Consider the following 15679-nt stretch of genomic DNA (forward strand, 5'->3'; position numbering starts at 1 on the left):
ATATATATATATATATATATATATATATATATATATATATAATTCCGGAAGCAAAATCTGGACACAGCGTAAGAATATCTTCCAATATTCCTGAGTGTATGAAGTAGTTACAGAGCTCAAAGTATCTCATACCATTTGGTCTGAAGTCACTGATAACAGGGCAGTCACAGATATAGTGTTGGAGAGTATGTCCCAGTTCTTGTTCACATAGTTTACAACTGGAGTGCTCACCACTGGGTGATTCATTACCTGCAGTCACCTGCCATAGATATCGATATCTAGTTCCCCCCCTCCTTTGAACAAATCCACAAGGGCCGTGACGAGGATTCGAATCTGCGTCCGGGAGCATCCCAGACACTGCCTTAACCTTTACTGTTTCTAGTAGAGTACTGGCGAGATTCGGTGGGCCGTGATAGAACAGAAAGTACCTATCTTTACTCTTGACATGCTATTGGGCAGTATTTATTTATTCATATAGAAGAATATATAGAAGATTGTTAAAGTACACATGTTTGTGGTTGAGTAGTATATTATTCATAGCTATTAGAAAACACAGCGTTTTCAGGCAAGTCCTTAAGCTATCAAATAAGCGTATTGATAGGTACGCTCTATTGAAGGCAGTACGCTCATCAACAGCCTTAGTTCTCCGTAGCAACATTTCCTTATTCCTTTTTCCTTCCGGGAAAAGATAACTTACTTGTGACACCATTTCCCGCCAACTGATCACCACGACGCCTCAAAAAATTCTTTCGGGATGAAGGAAGTTCAAGATGCCGCTCTACTCAGCCTGCCTCACGGGATTTACATTCCCTGGAATGCCAGGCGCCAACCCTCATCACTCCCCAGGATTGCGGTTTCCTTGTGCAACCTCCGGACGAGATGCGTTCCTTCACTACCGCCTCCCTCCACTATCATGATCACCTGCTTTCTCCGGATTTTGTAAATCTTTAATCTGTGTTTCTTAATTCCTTTAGTTTGTCCCTTAATACTCAGTCGCTCGTTTTCTGTTCTACTGTGAGGGCCGGGAAGATGTACACTATGTTATATCCATGCTTTTTGTTTATGTCCATTGTTGAGTATATCCTCCTTCTGTGTTAAATATTTTGTAATGGTTATGTATACCTGATTTGTTTCAATCTTACATAACCTCCTTACATAAGAAATACGTAGATCCTCCTCCTTTCCTATCAATTTTTCTTTCATTGCCTCAAAGATTTGCTCATCAATTTCGCCCTCTTCTTTTGCAAGGCTTCTTATAATGAGGCTGTTTTTTTTCCGTTTTTGTCTATCCAAAGTTTCTGAGTCTTTCTGTAGAGTATCTGAATCCCAATCCTGACCTCAGCCTGCATTCACAGTCTTCTCCCCAAATATCTGATTTCTGTCTGTTAATTCTCCCGCTTGAGCGCAGGAAACGTGCCTAGATCATTTCTATTTATTGATTATTGAAAGTGCATCAATTGTTGCATCAATATCTTCTGGCCCTCCATTAATTCTTGTATTGCCTCCTGACCTTCATCGTGTTCTTTTATTATTTTCTCATCAATTATTTTGTCTTTGCTTTCTAAGATTTTTTTACCTCTGCGCTCCCTCCATTGTTACCCCATTATTCTCATCTATTGTTACCTAATTATTCTTCCTGGTAGTCCCATGTTTATTGGGTTGTATATATATATATATATATATATATATATATATATATATATATATATATATATATATATATATATATATATATATATATATACAAAGGCTTCCTGTCCCCGACAAAGGAATTTATTGTTAATTATCACACTGTTACACGCACACAATGTAAAGACAGACAAAAGGAAATGCTTTTGAGAAAATACCGAGGCCTTAAATAAGATCAAACCCCACAATCATGGACACCCAATGAATTAAAATAAATGGAATCCTTGAGCCACCAAATCCATTTCGTTAACAGCAAGACAGAGTTGGACTTCCCAAGTACAGTTAGACAAATGCCCGGGAATAATGAGTCGACGATCCAGTAGACGAGCAGTAAAATAGGTACCTGGGTGTTAGTCAGCTGTCACGGGCTGCTTCCTGGGGGTGGAGGCCTGGTCGAGGACCGGGCCGCCGGGACACTAAAAAAGCCCCGAAACCATCTCAAGATAACCTCAAGATAAGAGATCCATGCGTCGTTTTCTCTGTCCCCGTGGCTGGAATTGTAGGTGGCGTTTCTGAGATAAATTCTGGTCACATTTGTTTAAGCATATACCCCCAATTATTCCACTAAATTCCCAAACTTCTCAAGTACTTTCCCGTAGAGGACCAATCATGTACAACAACGGGTACAGAACACGTTTGGTGTTCAACCATCATGCATTAGGCCAACAACTGCACATGAAAAATACACCAACTTTATACACGTTCGTAGTCCTCGCAAGAACCTCATTGTTCAGTCTGTCACGTGGGTTCCCCCCTCCCCCCCTTTGCCAGCCAAGAACTGAGGTTGTTGGGGTTGCCTCCCAACAGAGGGGGAGGCAAAGGGGGTTGCCCCCTTCCCCTTTGTTAAAGGGGTTACCTCCCTTTCCCAGGAGACAACCCACAATAGTTACCTAGCTCCCGGATGTTTATTTACTTCTAGGTAAACCACGGTAAACCTAGGAGGCGGGGCATGGGACCTCACTTTCCCGCAGTCACTTCTAGGTAAACACTAATGAATACATTACTGTACTGTATACTCTACTCTAGGTCTGTGATGATCAGTTGATTCGAACATTCTTTTATACATTTACTGCAAACAATAAATATTATCCTTAGTTTTAAAAATCTTATCAACAAGATACCATAACATTCAATAGAGACTTGAACATTTTATTCACTTCCCTCAAGATCTATTATCAGCCCATATTAACGTCCTAAAAGAACGTGCAATATATATATCCCTTCACAGACACCGGCCGGCCGTCTCCAAGGCTAAATGGGTAAGATTTAAAGGAATATTATGCAAATTAATCTCTTCCAGTGAAACCTTCTTATTTTTTTTCATTTCAATGCCATCAGATTCTACAAGTCCATTAAAACTCCATTAGCGATTACGATCTGGTATTAAACGCGGTCAGAGGGGTGGTGTCGATCGCCTCCATCACCGCGGGATTTCTCTGAGATTGGTGGTGGATAGGTGACTGGTGGGAGGGGGATGTGTGGGATAGAGAGGGAGAGAGAGAGAGAGGGAAGGGGTTCTGGAGAGAGGTGGATGGGGGGGGGGGTGGAAAGGGTGAAGGAGGCGGAAGAGGAGTGTGGGGTGGGGGGAGGGGTGGGGTGGGGAGGGGGGGGGTTGATGGAGAAGGGGGTGGTGGTGGCGGCAGTGAATTTGTCTGAATTGGAAAAGAATGAGAATATGCAAATAGGGAGCTTGATTTTGCATATGTCTCTCCCTCTCTCTTTCTCTCTCTCTCTCTTCTTACTTTTTTTCTTTTTCTGCTAGTTTCTTCCTCCTTCTCCTCATCTGCTCTCCTCTCCTCTCCTCTCCTCTCCTCTCCTCTCCTCTCCTCTCCTCTCCTCTCCTCTCCTCTCCTCTCCTCTCCCCTTCTCTCTCTTCTCTCTCTCTCTCTCTCTCTCTCTCTCTCTCTCTCTCTCTCTCTCTCTCTCTCTCTCTCTCTCTCTCTCTCTCTCTCTCTCTCTCTCTCTCTCTCTCTCTCTCTCTCTCTCTCTCTCTCTCTATCTGTCTCTCTCTCTGTCTCTTCTCTTCCTCTCCCTTGGAACAATTTCTTTTCACGGTGGGTGGGCAGCGGGAGGGGGGGGGGGGGGAGGCGAGATTACGTGCTTTAACGATTTGGAGGTCAATTAGGAGCGACATTTGCCGTACTGTCATGAGCAAAGGGATAGTAGACAAACTAAGTGTGTGTTACATCCTCATGAGATAAGTTCTCTGGTTATTTTGTCCCAGAGAACACTGTCTCCTCCGGATTGATTCCATCCTGTGGACTCAAACACATTTATAAACCTAATCCAAAGCCTAGATAAATTTTGGGTTCATCTGATACTATGATCTCGATGATACGTGGCCTTTTAATAGGGCCTAAAATTCTTCAGTCCTGAATGATGTAGAAAAAGTGACGATTTGATTCAGGTATTTGAGCCTATTAGGGATATGACGATCTTGATTAAACGGAAAAGCTTTCAATTTTACCACTGTCTAACTCAAAGACAAATGTATATAACATGTATATTAGAAATGTATATTATATTTAAATGTGAAGACATTTAAAGTAAAATGTCTTCACTTAAATACCTTATCAAGATATATCCCTTTGGACATTGTTCCACCATCTTGAGGTTATATTGAGGGTTATCTTGAGATGATTTCGGGGCCTAGCGTCCCCGCGGCCCGGTCCTCGACCAGGCCTCCTTTTTGTTACACACCCCCAGGAAGCAGCCCGTAGCAGCTGTCTAACTCCCAGGTACCTATTTACTGCTAGATGAACAGGGAACACCAGGGGTGGAAGAAACTCTGCCCATTTGTTTCCGCCTCCACCGAGGATCGAAACGGGTACCTCAGGACTACGAATACCGAGCGCTGTCCACTCAGCTATCAGACCCCAAGCAAACAAACGACCCATTTTGAATATAATGATACGTTGCTGTTTGAATTGTTTTGCTATAACTTGCCCTTTCAGGTGCTGGGCGATACATTAGACATTGAAAAGGGGAACGCGAATCTGCCCCTTCAGATTCAGCCTTTGAGAGGGACCTATACTGCCTGCCGTATCTATATATAACCTCAAACAAAAGAAATATGTATGCAATAACGACTTCAAAACAAAACACAATCTAAAACTAGCAATAAAACACATACACAGTCGAAGGGTCAACAAATATAATTACCACCACCACCCACACACACACACACACACACACACACACACACACACACACGCTGGTACCTTTGTCCATAGCCTGAATATTTATTAAAAAAACATATAACATTGTATCATATTCACAGTAATTTTAAAACTATTTTTAACTTTGCAATATGGCACGCTGACAAATGGAAAACGGATACTGACTACCGGTGCCGAAGCGCCCACTCGCCAGAAACAACAGCTGACTGTGTCGTACCCAGAGGAGTCAAGGAGAGATAATTGAGTTAGACAGCTAACTTTCTCTGCCGGCGTCTCACCCAAGTTATGCGAGAGAACCTGGGAAGCCTTGGGGGGGTTGTGGGGTGAGGGGGATGGGGGTGAGTGGCGATGACGGGGCTCTAGGAGGACCTGAGAGCGGGAGGTTACACCGACGGGGCTCTAGGAGGCCCTGAGGGCGGGGAGGTCACACCGACGGGGCTCTAGGAGGCCCTGAGAGCGGGAGGTCACACCGACGGGGCTCTAGGAGGACCTGAGGGCGGGAAGGTTACACCGACGGGGCTCTAGAAGGACCTGAGGGCGGGGAGGTCACACCGACGGGGCTCTAGGAGGACCTGAGGGCGGGAAGGTTACACCGACGGGGCTCTAGAAGGACCTGAGGGCGGGGAGTCACACCGACGGGGCTCTAGGAGGACCTGAGGGCGGGAAGGTCACACCGACGGGGCTCTAGAGGGACCTGAGGGCGGGGAGGTCACACCGACGGGGCTCTAGGAGGCCCTGAGGGCAGGGAGGTCACACCGACGGGGCTCTAGGAGGACCTGAGGGCGGGGAGGTCACACCGACGGTGCTCTAGGAGGCCCTGAGAGGGATCATGATGACCGGCTGCAACTGAAAGGATCAGACGTGTAAAAGGTCAGGGGCCCCAGGAAGGTGAAATGAACCAAGAGATTCGAAGCAAACTTATGAGAAAAAGATCTTCCTCATCGGGCCAACGGGTGAATAAATGCATAAGAGCGGCCATGAAAGGATTCTTCACCCCCCCTCTCCTTGGCCCTCCCGGCCAAGTCCGCGCTTCAGAGATATTACCAAACATTCATTAATCCCAAAAGTTATTAGGCTTTCAGATATTACTATAAAATATTCACTGTTGCGTGGTTTATTTCCTTCCAGGACGCTCATGGCTGGCTGTATTTTCAACATTTTATGAATACTGAATTCTTATACGACGCAGTCTGACCTGAGGAACGTTGACGATGTTTTCTTTGGCACTAAGCGAAACTTATTTTTCATTGGTCGGTACATTATATTTCTGTGAGGTTATGAAATGAAATTGTTATTCACAACTGAAGTAGTCTACATTTGAAGTGTAGTACAATAGTCTACGTACTTGGCTCACAACCGAATGACCTGAGTTTAAACCGAGGTTATAGGTCAGAAACGGTTGGTCAGGTCACACCGATGGGAAGACCCGAGGGAGAACAGGTGCTATATAGTCTCCCCTGGCCTGGGGCCAGATTCACGAAGCATTTACGCAAGCACTTACGAACCTGTACATCTTTTCTTAATCTTTGGCGACTTTGTTTACAATGATTAAACAGTTAATGAGCTCCGAAGCACCAGGAGGCTGTTTATAATAATAACAACGGTTGATTGGGAAGTTTTCATTCTTATAAACTGTTTAATAAATGTAACCAAAGCCGTCAAAGATTGAGGAAAGATGTACACGTTCATAAGTGCTTGCGTAACTGCTTCGTGAATCTGGCCCTTGGTGCCTTCTTTTGATATAAACTCCGTTGAGGTCTGATAAAGATCTTTTGTGCCCTCTGTAATCCATATTTTTTTGCGCTACCGCTCACAGGATGAGTACGGGGTGCACAATAAACTAGCCGCCTCCGGCAACGACAATCAAAAAATCAATCTTGATAATTACTTACTTGGGAAGATCTTCAGACGTGCAGGTTATCGATTTCTGTGTCTGAAGGAAGAGCGCCTAGTATTTGTGCCCCTTGGGCTGTATCTTTCACCAGGATCATCAATATTTCATCAATATACGTGTGTGATGTCTTACGACAAGGAGTCTCACTGGGCACCTTTATCTCAGTCACTCCTCGAGAAACATCACAGAAAATGGTCTATAAATTAAAAGGCACTAACTTAATCATTTATAGCTGGATTATCTGCCCATAAGGGAACCTTAGGGAACGATCACAGGTAAACACAAAAGCTAAAGAATCAGTTCACCGGCGTGACCACTGGGACAGGAAGGACCACCAGTCCACCCACCGCGTGACCACTGGGACAGAAGGACCACCAGTCCACCCACCGCGTGACCACTGGGACAGAAGGACCACCAGTCCACCCCCCAGCGTGACCACTGGGACAGAAGGACCACCAGTCCACCCACCGCGTGACCACTGGGACAGAAGGACCACCAGTCCACCCCCCCAGCGTGACCACTGGGACAGAAGGACCACCAGTCCACCCCCCAGCGTGACCACTGGGACAGAAGGACCACCAGTCCACCCCCCAGCGTGACTACTGGGACAGAAGGACCACCAGTCCACCCCCCCAGCGTGACCACTGGGACAGAAGGACCACCAGTCCACCCCCCCAGCGTGACCACTGGGACAGAAGGACCACCAGTCCACCCCCCAGCGTGACCACTGGGACAGGAAGGGGCCGTAAACGCCCGCCATGTACTAAAGCACACTACAGCTCTCCTGACAGGGATGGGCCGTCCCGCCGGAGCCATCACCGCTCTGCCAACCTGAAAGGATGTGTCTTTATGGCCTATTTTCTCACGTCCTTCGCTGTTTTTATGAGCCTTCTGGCCGTGAGCCTCGGCATGTGACGCCAGGAGGGCCGCCATCTTGGTACTCCTGCCGGCTGCTCATACTTCATCAACGACTGCCACACTGACAGTACTTATACGGTGTGTGAGAGAGAGAGAGAGAGAGAGAGAGAGAGAGAGAGAGAGAGAGAGAGAGAGAGAGAGAGAGAGAGAGAGAGAGAGAGAGAGAGAGAGAGAGAGAGAGAGAGAGAGAGAGTATTTTTTAATTGTACTAGGTGATTGAGCTGTTAGCTCTTGGACCCCGCCTTTCTAACCGTCAGTTGTCTAATGTACCGATTCCCGACCTGTTTTTCTCTATCATTTGTGTTACTGACCTCTACAACACACACACACCCCAAGAAGCAGCTCGTAGCAGCTGTCTAACTCCCAGATACCTATTAATGCTTGGTGAACAGGCGCATCAGGCGAAAGAAACTCTGTCCATTTGTTTCTGCCTCGGCCGGGAACAGAACCTAGATCCTTTGGACTACGACTTCGGAGCGTTCTATGTGTGGGTGTAATTACCTAAGTGTAATTACAGGATGAGAACTACGCTCGTGGTATCCCGTCTTCCCAGTACTCTTTGTCATATAACGCTTTGAAACTACTGAAGTTTTTGGCCTCCACCACCTTCTCACGTAACTTGTTCCAACCGTCTACCACTCTGTTTGTGAAAGAAAGAAAACTATCTAATATTTTTTTTCGTCACCTATGTTTCCTTAGCTTGAATCTGTGACCTCTTAATTGCTGCTGAAGTAGCTGGTTTCAGGAATTGATTTTTGTCAATTTGGTCGATTTCTTTTATTATTTTGTAGGTGGTGATCATATCACCTCTTTTTCTTCTGCCTTCTAGTTCTGGCATATTTAATGCCTCTAATCTCTCCTCGTAACTCTTCTTTTTCAGTTCCAGAAGCCATTTTGTTGCACCTTTTCCAGTGTATTGATGTGTGTCTTGAGATTTGGGCACCACACAACTGCTGCATACTCCAAGTTTGGTCTCACGAAATGCGTGAGAACACACGCGCGGGCGTGTGCTTGGAGAGGACCACATTACAAGGGGATTAGGTCAAATTACAAGATAAAAGCAAGGCTGTAGTCACATCCACTGTAATATGGTCCCACAGGCGGTGGGAGCACATTACAGGGGATGGAATTACATTATAAGGACGTGGAACACCACATCAAAATGGGGGTGGAATATCCAGTAAGATGCATTCCTGTCTATGTCCTCATTTATGAGGATAAGAATGAGTCAAAGTGCGAGATCCGGCCTCCATACCTTTTGCCACTAAGTTTCGTACCACACTCACGGCCACACCCCCTGAACGGGCATAGCTTCAGGCTGTGTACGAAACAGCCACACCCTGAACTGAGGCGTTTCGAACCTGGAGAATTTCTCGACCAAAATAAAAATGGGGTCCCATATAGCAGATGTGAAGCTATTATGAGGCTGATATATATAATCTAGGTGTGAGGTGGTGGTGGGGGGGAGGGGGGTGTAATGCAGATTGTGAGGATTTAGGATTAAACCTGAAATGATAACTAATCCCCTTTGAAATCCTTTTTTTTCAATATTGCTGAAAGTGCATGGAACTAAAATGACGCCAGAAAGTCGACCATTGTAATGTGAACATTTTAATGCCCCGGGGGATTAATTGTTGTCATTTATGCATAGAGAGCCATTACTGGCCCCCGGGTAATGTATTTTGCAACAAAATACTCTCATCTGTATATAGGAACGCCTTTATTGTTGAGCTGGAGGATAATACAGTACTGTGTACACAACAACTACTTGTCGAACGTACAGAAACGGTCTGTTGTACCAAACAGTAACAGTAATATTTTGAGCAACGGGAATACTCCGAACGTCGACCTTAAAAGCTGAAACGGTTGCAATTAATTCAGCCCAACTTACCCACTCATAGGCCTAAAAAAAGGGAAAGCCTTAGCCTAACATACGCCAGTTTTAGGCCGAATTTAGCACATGTATAAGTTGTACTTGACACGATATCTGGTGTTATGAAAGTTAAGCTGGACGTGTGGCTGTCGGAGCGACATAAGCTGAAATAGACGTGAGGCTCTGGAACGACGAAAGCTAAGGCAACAGGAGCGACGTAAGCTAAGGCAACAGAAGCGACGTAAGCTAAGGCAACAGGAGCGACGTAAGCTAAGGCAACAGAAGCGACGTAAGCTAAGGCAACGGGAGCGACGTAAGCTCCTCCTGGAGGGCGGTAGTAATGGACTCAGAGAGCTAGATATTACTCATGTCAACACAGCCTACCAGCTGTTCCATTCTGGGACATAATGGGGCAGCAGAAGCCCGTCCACCCCCCCCCCCTTCCAGAGGGAATGGAAGGGCAGTGAATGGGTTACGGGACGGGGGGAAAGGCAGGGGTGGATGGGTGACGGGATGGGCGGAGGGGGGGAAGAAGGGAAAACGGGCGCCAACAGGAGGGAATACCATTATCACCCGCGTCGCAAGATCAAAATATTAGAGAATGCCAATGCTTACGTGCACTGATACTGCTCTTGCCTCCGAAGATCTTGCTACTGCTGCTGCTGCTGCTGTTGCTGTTGCTGCTGCTGTTGCTGTTGCTGCTGCTGCTGCTTCTGCTGCTGCTTCTGCTGCTGCTTCTGCTGCTGCTGCTGCTTCTGCTGCTGCTGCTGCTGCTGCTTCTGCTGCTGCTGCTGCTTCTTTTGGTATAGGTCAACCAGAACAAAACTGCAGCTTGAGGAAGCTCAGCAGTGAGGTCAGGATATACCTCCAAGAACATCTATCGTGAATAAATCCATTCATCATTGGCATTATTTCTGTAATTCCGTTTTCTATGTCATTGACAGCCTCTTCTATATACCATATTATTTATCTATCTTTAGTTACCAAAGTTTTGGTACTTGTTTCACTTTCTCTTTCATCCCTATCCTTCCTTTCTTCATTCTCTCTCGTTTTCCTCGTTCTTTCTATGAACAGCCTTTCGTAGCGTCATTTTGTTTTACTTTATTCATTTATTTTCAAACCTTATTGCATTATTTGCTGACCTTTCCCCCAGAAATTGTGGCTGCTTTCGTTCTCTCTCTCTCTCTCTCTCTCTCTTTCTCTCTCTCTCTCTCTCTCTCTCTCTCTCTCTCTCTCTCTCTCTCTCTCTCTCTCTCTCTCTCTCTCTCTCTCTCTCTCTCTCTCTCTCTCTCTCTCTCTCGCCCTCTCTCACCCGCGAGGTCTTAGTTCTACCTGCTACTGTTTCCATGGTTGCTACTCTTACTGCTTCCTTTATCATTGCTACTCTTGCTATTGCAACCGTAATTATCGCAACTACTGTTGTTATCGTTACTGTTGTCATTGCTACTGTTGTTATTACACAAACAGATCACATTAACGTGAAGTATCAATAAGAAAATAATCAGGAGTCCTTGCAGAGGATTCGAGCCCGTGCACTGGTTAGGGACTCCCAGGCACAGGCTCTAAATAGACCACTTCCTCGCGACATGGTGAAAAGCATTCCAACCCTGTAGAGGACTCTACTGGACCCTCCACAGGGCTCTTGACTATAAGCCAGGGTATCCTGCACCCGTATCTTATAAAAATCTTAATAAGCTAAGCATATTATATATATCTTGAACCAAAATCTTGAGACACTGAGTACTTTCAGCCATAGCAAACAGGGATTTTTTTTACTAGGGGATACTATACGAAATCCTGCAACAAAATCTATTCCCAGAGTCGGCAGAATCCTGCAGACTCGTTGCAAGGTAAAGCGAGCAATAGACAACCCAAAACCCTTCAGTCGTAATCCGATTAAACAAAAAATTGAGCCTCAGTTCCGTTGGACACGACGGCATTTCAAAGGTTTCCAATCCTCGACGTGGTCTAATACACGTATAGGCTGTGAAATGGTTTCCAATCTTATATAAATTCAAAGGCAATTGCCGGAAACAAAGGTGTAATTAGACTGAGTGAGGGAAACATATTAGGGGAGTGAAGTAACGACCCCGCGCACACGCGTGTAAGCACACACACACGCACACACACACAGAGACACACACACACACACTCAGGAATCTGTACATCAGTTGATTGACGGTTGAGAGGCGGGACCAAAGAGTCAGAGCTTAACCCCCGCAAGCACAATTACGTGAGTACACACACACACACACACACACTCACACACACACACACACACACACACACACACACACACACACACACACACACACACACACACACACACACACACACACACACACTTTCCCCCCACTCCTCCAACCTCCCCCCCCCACTTTGTGATGCAGATCAGCCAATTCCCGCTGACCAATCAGCAATTGTCCGACATCGGACATTACTTAACTCCACGAAGCTTTTGTCCCCCCACCAGGACAGTGCCGAGCCATTTTGGCCAAAATATTAGCTAATATGTAGCTTTATATGTAGCTAATATGTCGCTAATATGTAGCTTTGCTAATATGTTGCTTTGCTAATGTTCCTTTGCTAATATGTTTCTTTGCTGAGAACAGAAGGAAAAAACAATGTGATGAAATTAGAAAATCAGAAGAAAATCAAACAATACGACGTCTTATTTTTCATAATTCATCTCTCATCATTAATTTTCATATACAATTTAAAATGATTAATCTCATTTCAATCATCTCATTATTCGTGCCTTATTAAACAATATTTTATCGGGAGCGATACAGGGCGTTGAGGTCTGTGGTTGTGAAATCTTCGGCGCAGAGTCCATAGACTTAATTGCGAATTAAGATGAAGCCTGATTATGAAAAGCCTGAGGCTGATTATGAGAAGCCTGAGGCTGAATATGAGAAGCCTGAGGCTCATTATGAGCTGAGCTTGAGCTGAGCTGAGCTTGAAGGAGGCTTCAGCTTGATGACTAACTCTCGTATACCCCCATTAAAACCCTTAACACCCCACGAGTCATAAAACATCATAATGGTCCAACATTAACTGGGCTTCAAGCTCGAAGTTATGTGAGAGGGGTAGCTGTTAGTTGGAGAGTGTGGGGGCACACACACACACACACACACACACACACACACACACACACACACACACACACACACACACACACACACACACACACACACACACACACACGTGGTGTGGGGTTCCAAAGGTAAAATTACAGAAGTAATCCTGGCACAAGAGAGCCCATTGGAAAAAATAATAATGCCATTTTGATATAGTCATTGGTGTAGGCCTACCATACTCACCAGGGTCATTATATCACAATTATATATTGACCAACCAGCAAGTATAATTTATATATACCTTCCGGTCTATATATCCTTAAGACTTTTATATATGATGGAGGTTTAGTATACACAGAGGGGTGAGACAGTGGCTGCTGCGAGCTCTCGCCAAGATAACATGATATCTCGTCGAGATAACACGTAGTTGATAACAATGGTATTAAAAGGGATGTTATCATGGAAGACTTCTCTGCGGAGTGTCTTCCCTGCAACACCACTCATCCTTATCCTTCAATAGACCCTGCATGTTGCATTATCAACACTTCCCCTAAATTTTAAGTGCCTTGAACGGCCTTTGAATGTCCAGCCCGTAGCCATTTTACATCCACCGGCGTCAAAACTACACCATCAAGCCCTTCAGGAAATCACCTTAGTGGTTAAATTACAGTGAGATAAGCGGAAGCAAAGAACTTTATAACAGTCTTGGGAGGAGCAACGTTTCTTCTCCCTTGCATCCACTTTTGCATTCTCCATGCACCCGCTCAATGTTTACATCCCCCATCGGCGCCCTGCCACCCTCACCGCCGCCACCCTCACGCCACCTGAGGAGGGCTAGTTAGGCGTCGAGTAGACCAATGGGGTCACGCCAGAGCTGTTTAGGGTGACGCTTGTGCTTGATGTCTTCAGGGAGCTATAGAACGGAGAGCTATGTTGGCGCCCAAGACCTCCTCCACGACTCCCGCACTTGTAGGGACCCCTGGTGTAAACTGATCCACACACACACACACACACACACACACACACACACACACACACACACACACACACACACACACACACACACACACACACACACATCAAGTTTATACACCTCTCATTTGAACACGTCTTTAACTCTATCTCTCTTTCTTTATCTCTCTCTCTCTCTCTCTCCCACGGCATTATGGGAGGTGCCATCGTGTCACCAACGCCCATGGCACTCCTACCCCCCCAAAAAAAATATACCATATGACCCTTCGCCTTTACCCAAAATCAACCTTCGCATTGACAAAGAAACACAAATCTCCACAAAAGTGCAAATTGCAATGAAACAAAATTCGGACCAAAAAAAACCGCGAAAGGAGGAAAAAGGGGGGAAGAAGGGGGGGGGGGGAGATTGGTGGGGGGGGGGGGGGAGGGGGGAGATTGGTGGGGGGGGGGAGGGGGGGAGGCGAATTGATGATCTCTAGGAACCAGTTTGTGTCCGTCCCCCCTCCCCCCCTTCACCCCCCTCTCCCCTTCACCCCCCTCTCCCCCCCGAGCTCAACTTGCTCGCGCAGATGATGGTAAAAGTTTGAGATTATGTTCACCCGTTGTTCCTGTTGGCCAACAGTCGAAAATTACATTGTTGATAGTGCAGAGCCCCGCGGGACATTACAGTGCTACGCTGAGGAGTAATCTTGCTCTAATTACCTGAGGGGAGGAGGTGGGGGGGGGAGAACGTGGGAGGGGGGGGGAGAAGAGAGAAGAGGAAGTAGTAAAAGAGAGAGAGAGAGAGAGAGAGAGAGAGAGAGAGAGAGAGAGAGAGAGAGAGAGAGAGAGAGAGAGAGAGAGAGAGAGAGAGAGAGAGAGAGAGAGAGGGAGAGAGAGAGAGAGAGAGAGAGGAGAGAGAGAGAGAGAGAGAGAGAGAGAGAGAGAGAGAGAGAGAGAGAGAGAGAGAGAGAGAGAGAGAGAGAGAGAGAGAGAGAGAGAGAGAGAGAGAGAGAGAGAGAGGAGAGAGAGAGAGAGATGCAAATCATAAAATTTGACTCAGAAGAAAGAAAACTGCAGATAGGGCACTTATGAGACGAAAATACCATTCAAACCAGCAACGAACACCGCAATATGGTAATAAAATAGATACGGAGGAAGAGGGAAGAGAGAAAAGGAGAGAAGAGAGAAGAGAAGTGGTCAAGAGAAGTGATAACGACCCACCATCGACTCTAAAGAACTCTTGCAGTTCTCATTTAAAAGCTATCAACCAGGTGATCAAATCTCCACGCTAACTAAAGCCGTGCCGACCAGTTATCCGGCCAGCCAGCCATCTGGCCAGCCAGCTAGCCAGTCAGCCAGCCAGGTAGCCAGTCAGCCAGCCAGGTAGCCAGTCAGCCAGCCAGCCAGACAGTTGTTCTGTCAACACTTCTGCTATCCAGATCACCACGACTGTCAATTATCCAGCCAGATACAGTAGTCAATCAACCTACAGCCCCACACACACACACACACACACACACACACACACACACACACACACACACACACACACACACACACACACACACACACACAAGTCCCAAGGCTTCTGGTCACCACCCCACAATGTGGTGACCTGTTTTCAACACCTGCTCCGAATACGCCGTTCAGTGTATCCGGCTTGACAGTGTTGACCATTTGCATAACACAGATAGGTCACCAACACCGATGCTTAATGCAGGGGGCAGAGACCCCCACGTTAGGAAGGGAGGAGGATAGGGGATAGGGGGGAGTAGCAGGGGGTGTTGGGAAAAGGGTAAGGGGGTTGACAAGGGAGGGAGAAGTTAAGGGGAATAGGGGGGAGAAATTGGCTTGATCAGTACCCAGAAGTGACCTGCATTATATATATATAATCTAAATATTTATCTATATAATAGATTAATATAGATTAATATAGATTAATATATATATTTATCTATATAATAAATTACAGTTATATAATCTATATATTACTGTGATTTTCATATGTCATGATATACACATAATTTACATTAACTAATTTTTATAACTGTAATAGCAACATCCTAATCTCTGCAAACACATATGTGATCTT

This window comes from Procambarus clarkii, chromosome 19, assembly GCF_040958095.1.
Source record: "Procambarus clarkii isolate CNS0578487 chromosome 19, FALCON_Pclarkii_2.0, whole genome shotgun sequence".
In the NCBI taxonomy this organism is placed as follows: Eukaryota; Metazoa; Arthropoda; class Malacostraca; order Decapoda; family Cambaridae; genus Procambarus; species Procambarus clarkii.